Genomic DNA, 9,519 nt, shown 5'->3' with positions numbered 1-9,519 from the left:
AAAGAACAATACTATATTATACTTAAATATAAGAATATCCCACTGAGTATGATTGAAATGAGAAAAAAAATGGAAACAAATACATGGTCCAGAAATTTGATGGTTAATCTTAATATATCACAGAATTGTATGGCTTCATGTAATAGAAAACCCTACTAACAGTGTTTTGGAATTTTGGGGTGTTAGGTTTCAATTTACTTGAAAATGTTAAGCCTTTTGGAAGTGTAATTAATATACAAAAATTACACATATTATAATATATGCATTTTAATGATTCTGGACCTATGCATACACCCATGACACCATTACCACAGTCAAGGAACTAAACATATGCATCACCTTCAAAATTTTTCTTCTGTTCTTTTTGTGTACGTGTGTGTGTATGGTAAGAACACCTAACATGAAATCTATTCTCTTAACACATTTTTCAGTAAATAAGTTTGTATTGTTAACTATATTCATCCGGTAGGATTACTATAATAAAAACAAATAAATGTGACAAGGATGTAGAGAAATTAAAACTCTTGTACACTCTTGGTGAAAATGTAGGATGATACAGCCACTGTAAAAGACAGTATCTGAGTTTCTTTGCAAATTAAAAATAGACTTGCCATATGATCCAGCTACTGAATACATTTCTATTATAAAATAATTGAAATGAGACTCTGGAAGAGATATCCGCATCCCCGTGTTTATTGAAGCAGTATTCACAGTGGCAATAATATGGAAACAAACCAAATGTCCATAAACAGATAGATGGTTAAAGAAATTGTAGTGTATATACACAGTGGAATGTTATTTAGTCTTTAAAAAAGAAGGAAAAATGCTGCCATTTGTGACAATATGGATGAATCTAGAGAACACTGTGATAAGTGAAATAAGTCAATAACAGTGATATAAATACAATTTTCTTTTTCTTGTTAGAGTCTCACATAGACAATCTAAGGCTTGTAAGGAAGCACCATAACATTACAGGCCAGCTAATTTCTATCTTTACTTTTTGCCATCATGGTTTTTGCCTCCAATATGATCTCATTTTTCAGATGGTTGCTGAAGCTCCAGCAATCTTGTCTACATTTTCAGTAGGAACTGAAGAGGAAGGGCAAAAAGAACATACCTTGCAGCTAAAGCAGCCATCTTTAAAGGGTTTTTCTAAAGTTCTTTATAAATGTATGTGAAGTGTATAAGAAAAATTAAATAAAGTGTCAATATTTTTGTGATCAGAATTGTTATACTTATGAGATGTAAATATCTCTTTATATTATGTTATCAAAACACTGAAAATGAAAATATTTGGATGGCACCAAAATGCTCTGTCAAGGACTGATATTGCAATAAAAAATAAAAATGAGCTCAAGAAACAGACTGACTTGTTTTGTTTGAGATTAAATAGTGATTTAAAAAAAGTCAGTTTTATAAAAATATATTTTAAAAATTATATCATTTTAGATGGCAGAGTGGTTTATTGCTTTATTTTCTTTATCTCACCTACTTCATCTTACCAGTTGGCACTCCCATTTCTGCATTGGAGAACATGTTTAAATATATACATATATATTATTGAATTTAATTTACACTTAATATTATATAAATTTGTATATATTATATACTATATATAAATTTCAAATATATGTATTTTAACATAAATACTTTATTGGTTAATAGATAGGCAAGCGTTAGTTTCTACTAAAAGAAGACTGATGTCACAGTTAGTATTATAGGTACAGACATGAAATATGATGCTATAGTGAAGAACCTCCATATTCCATCTATCCAGACTGGAAGAAGACAAAGAACACAAGACAGTAACTGATTCATTTTCTCCACATTGCATAATGCACGTTGCTATTAGTAGGTGCTTTATAGGGTAGCACATATTTTCTTCAAGAAAATATAATCCTTCCCATTCTGCAACATACATCATTAATATGTTCAAATGCTTACAATTTTCTGTACTGTATTTTCTTTGGTGTAAAATTTTGATACCAGGAAATCCTTTTGAAAGATTACACATTACCTGGGAAATTCTAAATCTCCATTTTATCTTTTGATTAACTCCTACTATCCATCCTTGCTACTATTATTCATTCTGAAGCTTTATTCTTCCCCTTATGGGTGGTCTCATTTCTTCACCAACCTGATTAAACCTCTATAATGGCACCAAAGTTATCTTTACAAAACTGTTATGAACATGGCATCTAGCTTCTTAAATAAAACTGAAACTTGTTTTTAACACTTATCTTTATACATTTGAGCTACATGAAAGTTACTTTTTGTGTTTCCTAAGGCTTACTTTCTAGTTTTCAAATTTTCATATGCTTCAGAATTATCTGGGGACCATGTTAATGCAGAGATTACTACCCTATGATCCCCCAATTGTTTTACCTCATTGGTCTAGACTGGGCTCAAGATTTTGCATTTCTAATAAGTTCCTATGTGATGCTGATAATCTATACTTAGTAGCACAATTTGAGAGCCATCTCTCTGAACATTCTTCCAAACATTTATCTTAAAAAAAAAAAAAAAAAAAAAAAAAGCTTTGGTCTTGCTGTTCTCTTTGCCTGGATTGCTTTTCTTTCCTTTTTTAATTAAAAAGGAGTCAAATGGCATTTTCTTAAAAAGAATCTCAATTTTTTTGGGAAAATTTTGTTTCTACTTTCTTTGTTATCATAATAAATAAGTTCTTTTTTTCTACAACACTTTGACAACTACCTGTGACATAATTAGTCGTTATTTCTTATTACAATTATTTATGTACATAACTCTCATTTCCTGTTAGATTTTAATACATCTCTTTTAGGAAACTGAATCCTTGGATATGTTCTGGAATAAACCTTGACCTAGACACTGCTTTCAGCATAAATGTGAAGCCGAACTTGATACTACCTGACTGTGCAATTTCCACCCCTTCCACAGTTGTCCACAGACCTAAAGATTACAGAGTATAAGATATTTGGAGTGTAGAGCATTTGGTATTTAGAAAGCAAAAGGCATGGTATTCCTCAAGAATACCAGAATAATTCTGAAGAACAGTTCTAATGACAGAGATAGCATCAATTTATACTTGGTGATATTTATTTACACTACTCTGTATTGGGGCTGTCTTTCTCAGTCAAGCAGATATTTACCTAAGTGTATTTTAATACATGAAATACATATAGATATATCATAACATTATAAGATTTCAGGTCTGATAAATCAGATAGTGCATGAATTTTTTGATTAAATCTCATGGAGGAGTTAAAAATTCCTGGTAGTATAGAAGAAGAGTATGGCAAAAAATGAAACTATATTTATTACTAAATTTCAATATATTTTGTAATTTTTAGAAAAGAGAAGTTTTGTTGACAAAATGGAATATAATAATTGTTTTTGCTAAGCACACTTTAATATTTAGAATAACACTGGAAGCAGAGGTATGGAGCTGGGATTGTATCCTCTTTAGTGTTAAAAAATTAACATTTCTTGTGATGTAAATTAAAATTCAAGAATGTTTTATTATATAATACACAATCAGCAGAGAGAAAGATTGTTTTACATGTGAATTTTTTAAAGATGACTTTAAAAATATGGGCAAATTAAAAACTTCAAGGAAAGTATCTCTAAAATATAATTTTTCCACATATAGCATAAGGATTTATTAATACAGGGTTCAAGTTACATAAAGTTTTATTGTACAATTTTTCATATTCTAATTGGGTAACAAACATTTTTGCTTTTGCTCTTTTGCTTTATTTTGTGTTGTTTTGTTTCAATTATTTGCATATGCCATACAAAACTTTTCTGTTAAGCATAGCTCTTCTATTTGTAAAATTATGTTTGTGGTTCTGCTTTTTAAACTGAATGGTCTGCTCTCCAGTGGTTACACACTGGGGTGCCAAGTGAGAACTGAGATTTTTTTCTGAGTCTACTTTTCTCAAAATAATTTTTTTATAGAGGAGAATGAAGTAGTATAATTAGTGAATAATTACAAATATAATTTTCACAAAGTAGATTGGTATATTTACCTACATTTATTTATTTTTATTTATTTATTTATTTATTTATTTTTGAGACGGAGTCTCGCGCTGTCGCCCGAGCTGGAGTGCAGTGGCCGGATCTCAGCTCACTGCAAGCTCCGCCTCCCGGGTTTACGCCATTCTCCTGCCTCAGCCTCCCGAGTAGCTGGGACTACAGGCGCCCGCCACCTCGCCCGGCTAGTTTTTTGTATTTTTTTTAGTAGAGACGGGGTTTCACTGTGTTAGCCAGGATGGTCTCAATCTCCTGACCTCCTGATCCGCCCGTCTCGGCCTCCCAAAGTGCTGGGATTACAGGCTTGAGCCACCGCGCCCGGCCACATTTATTTTTTTAAGTGCTGAACTCCCCATTTTGTTTCACAACCAGTGGGGACTTTTGGATTCCCATACCAGTTCCCGCAGGTATGATTTACTTTCCTCTGCTGTTACTAATGATTCTGTGGTAATATTTAAAGAGAGGTTTAAACAGTATCTTTCTTTATTCATCTAGAGACCTTTCTTCAAATCAAATTAGAGGTGACCTTTCTAAAACACAAATGCTGTCAAGACATTTAAAATCCTAAATGGCACTACATCTAATAAAGTGTAAAGTCCGTGGTACTTTGCAGACTATGCCAGTCCCTCCCTAAGCAGTTCCTTCCCATTTGCTTAGACCCATGACCAACCATTCCTCCAAACAGACCTATACGGTGGTAAATATGTGAAGACATTCTGAGTGTTTCAGGTGTTTTATATCTCCCTGAGTTTTCACAAGCTCTTTTCTGTTTCCTTTTGTTCTCTCTTTACACTTTTTCATTTTAGTAGATTCCTATTGATTTCCCAATACTCTGCTCACATTAACACTTTTGTACTCGACTAAGTAGGGCCAGTGTGACCTCTTCTTGTTTCCTCTGATGTTTTTGTCATAGAAAATTCAGTTATAGCACCTATGTCATTTTGTTATAATTCTTGCTTACTGGAAATAAGTGCAAAAAATTGGCCAATAGTGTGTAGTGCAACAACACAGTTGAATAAACTATTTCAGCTACACAGTCCTTAATTATCATTGTGACGATAGCTATCCTATTTCAACTTTATTAGCACTAATAAAATACATTTTCTTACAATTAAATGACAGAATTTTGTCCCAAAATGTCTGTACCAAATTTATTGTTTATTCAGTAAAACATTAGTATTGATTGTATTTGTATCACATTTTAGTCTTCAATTTTAAGACACTTATAGAAATAAGGAATTACATTCCCCTTATAATATTCTCCCTAAATAGAAATCCACCATCTGGAGTTTAAGAGAGTTATTTGACTCACACCTGGAGTTTAAGAAAGTCATTTGAGATCAACTCGTAAATATTACTATATCATAAAATATACACCCACATTTTAGAAATAATGGTGCTATTTCAGTTAGGACTAAACCAGTATTTCTTTTTATAAGAAATTCATAGGTATAGTAACAACAGGCATCTCCTTTATTTATTCTCTTGATGTAAGCATCTCCAGACATTGCAATCGTTGTGTGGTTTAGTTCTGTCAATTATTTTTCTACCTCTTCATAGAAGAGGATATTGCTCTATACAGGAGTGGTAGATTTATATGTCTGATTGCTCTTTCTTTTCATTCCTTTATTCATCCATACGTTCATCTATTAACTGGCATATTTATTACCTACCATGTACCCATCACTCTACTAGGTACTTTAACATTTAAAAGTCATATGATTTCTTTACCCACATGGAGCTTAACCTGTACTGGAGGAAAATTACAATCAGAAATAAATTTATAATGTGAATTCAGAAACTGCCATAGAGTAGTTGGAGTGATAGAACTACTAGCTACGAGGGTAAGTTTAGATAGTCATCAGGGAAGGACTTTCTGAGGAGGTGGCATTCAGCCAGGCACATATATGAACTGAATAAGTGAGCTGAAATGTTTCCAATTGTATTTCTCACAGGCAACTCAAAATGGAACTTTTAATTTCTCTTTTCAGACATGCTGCCCAACCACTGCACTTGGCCATCTCAGTGGATACCACTATCATTAACCAATGCAAGTTAGAATCATGTATGTCATGTTTTATGCCTACCTATTCCACCCTCATATATATTTACCTTGAATCCTACCACCTTTCTCCAAGTCCACTGTTGCAACTCCACCACAGTACATCATCTTTTTGGAGAATTGAGGCTGCAAGAACACCCAGGATGGGCCCCTCTTATTTCCTCTCTGTACTTTGTACTGAATTTTATTGAACTTTAATCAGTGCATGTGAATCTCTCCTGTTTAAAGATGACCCCTTGTTCTTATGATCAGGATGCAACTCTTTTGCAGGGACTATAAGCCATGATGCTCTAGTCACAGCCTTCCTCTTCATCCTGGTCACACAAGCTCCCTTTGCTCTTTTCTTTGTAGCCACATTGGCCTCTTTTCACTTCTTTGAGCTTATACTTCCTCTGGTAAAAAATAATTATACAGCGATATTTTTTATTTAGAAAATATTTTCATTCTCTCTTGATCAAGCTAACTTGTATTCATTTTAAGATTTCAGCATAAATTTCACTTCCCCAGTCATCTTCTTTAACACCCCTGACTAGGTCAATATTCTTATCATAAAGACCAAAGCTTCATAGTGCTTGCCTGGGACCAGATGCGTTTATATTTGTGTGCATGATGAAATGTTACTCTTTCTTTCTCACTGATTCTAAGTTTTTCAAAGGTGCATGTTACATACATTTTTCTCCAAAATTGTTTTACTAGTAAATTATTATTTATTCATTGGATTAAATAACTAATTAATGAATTTATTAGTGGAATTCCTTTCCATTTCTCTCCCCTTGCCTACCACAATTTATATGCATTTTTTTTCTGACAATTTCTAGGCTTTTTTACTATGGAGCTTTTGAACATGCCATTGTCTCTGCAGAAATTTTTGAATTATGACTTCTTTTCGCTTTTCTTGTCTTAGTTTAATTAACACTTCACAGAGAAGACTTTCCAGCTCAACCTCTTCAGTGTTGTAGACCTAATTTTCTGCTTGTCTCTTTCAAAAACTGTATTAATTTTATAAACACAGAATTAATTTGTATTTCTTTTTAATTTATGTTTTTCATTAGACTGTGAGTTCTGCAGTGGCTGAGATCATGTCTCTTTTGGGCACAATTGAATTCTCAGTGATAAACACGGTGGTTCATGACTATTAGGCAATAATACTTTGACTGAACCAGTAAGATTTTAAAAAGCACAATAAAACAATGAAATATTTGAGAAATACAACTTATTAAATTTCACATTACTCCCCCTGCAAAAATCTAACATTTTAGTACAGGAATTGTTTATAAGAAAGCAGCATATATATGAAACATGCCCAGTTTTTCCACAGATGCTAGTTTCACACTAAGTCCTACAGTTAATTCAAAGTCTCTTGTAGCTGATTGGAGATTTTTCCACTACCAAATCCACAAAAATTTAAGTCTTGATCCACACAGGTGTCGTTATGTGTCTTTCCGTGGTTCTCTCTCTCAGGCCCTTATTACTAGTAAACAAACCGTACTTCTCAACCACTCTCCATTCCAAATGATTTTGAAGTGTTTTTCTTTTAACGACTCATCTTAATGTTTACTAAATATATTCTCATCCTTTTTCCTCTCCCTAAAGTTATTTAGTGGAAATAAAGGCCTCATTGTTTTATCACAGTGATCAGAGATGAAACGTGTACATTTAAGAGTTCTGTGTTTTTGAGTACATAATTTAGTTTTTCATTCTACATTGAACATCAGAGATAGGAAATTCATTACCTAAAACAGCATTTCTCTTCATTTACTGTGCAAACATACTCAATTACTAATATTAAACTTTCTAACAAATTAAATAGAAATTTTCCTTTTCATTTCTTCTCAGTATATGCTAAACAATATAGTATTAGTAAAACTAATGTTTAGCCACTCCAATGCTTTTCTGTTTATGTTACAGTCAGGTGTAACTGTTGAATAAGAAATATTTGTAATCCCACCAATCACCATGAAAGATCTCTTTAACTTCGTAAGTAGACATTACTGAAATTACTTTAAAAATATTGTTAATACCCGCATGTCTTCATGTAAATTACATGCACATTGTTTTATTCTAGATTTGCACATTCCATACTGAATAATAAATGAAATTTTGAAGTAACAAGTTATTCCACAGCATGCGTTAAAGTATCAACATTTAAGTAAACCAGTATTAGTGTTCTGTACTTGATACTGCTTTCTCTTATGCACAGAAAGAGAGCAGGTTATGTTGCTTACCCAAATGATTTGTTTTCCAGGCTTCATGTTTATACAAGCTAGGAAATGGCAATAATAATAATAATAATAATAATAATAATAATAATAATGGTGGGAACAATATCTATCCCTATATAGACATCATGCATTCTATAAACAAATGCCTTTGGACCAAGTAATTTAAGAAAATATTTATGTTTATGATGAGAGTTAATGACTAAAATGCTATTTGGTTATAAAGAGGGGTGACAGGCAAATGCAAGAAAAAGGCCTATTTATTTTGTGAGGATGTAAGTAGACTTCTTTTCACATTTGAACTTTTTATTTTGAAATAACATTTGGTTGGTTTAAAGAAGAGTTGCAAAGAGATTACAGAGAATTTCTCTACACACTTCACCTAGTATTTTCCTGAGGTTAATATCTTGCATAACCATGGATTCTTTATCAAAACAGGAAACTAATAATGTGCAATGTTAAGGTACAAACTAAAACTTCATTTAGATCTCACCAGTTTTCCCACTGCTATCCTTTGATAGATCTGTGATCCAATCCAGGACACAATACTGTATTTAATCATGATATCTTCTTATTGTCCTCCAATTTTTGAGAATTTCTCAGTCTTGCCTTTTATAACTGAAGATTACTGGTCAGCTATCTTGTAGAATGTCTTTCAATTTGAGTTTGCCTAATGTTTTGTCAAGATTGAACTAGGCATATAGATTTTGGAAAATAATGTAAAACAGGTAAAGTGCCTTTCTTGCGACCATATCAGAAGTTACATGATCACTATTAGTACTGAAAATGTTAAATTTAATCATTTGGTTAAGGTATTGTCTGCCAGGTTTCTTCACCGTTTTAGTTAGTTTTGTTTTCCTTTCCACACTCTGTTCATAAACAGTGAGTCACCAAATCCAGTGTACATTCAAGAAGATAAGAATTAACTTCTATCTTCATGGGGAAGAATTATCGAAGAATTTGTGGATATATGCTAAAATTATCACATTAATTAATTATTTTGCTGATACAGACAGAGAGTCTGAGAATATGCAAATATCCTATTTCTTCTCAACAGTTATCGGTGGGTCCTGCCTGCAGCAACTATTATTATGGACCTATAGTGGTGAATTTCTATTGTCTTCATTCCTCCTACAATTATTATTTGGAATTCATCTGTAGGAATTTTTTGATTTCTCCTGAATTTATACATTTATTCAATCGTTTATATCATTGTGGACTTATGAA

This window comes from Macaca fascicularis, chromosome 2 (assembly GCF_037993035.2).
Source record: "Macaca fascicularis isolate 582-1 chromosome 2, T2T-MFA8v1.1".
Classification (NCBI taxonomy): domain Eukaryota; kingdom Metazoa; phylum Chordata; class Mammalia; order Primates; family Cercopithecidae; genus Macaca; species Macaca fascicularis.
The sequence above is the reverse complement of the archived record's forward strand: the minus strand, read 5'-3'. Positions refer to the sequence as shown.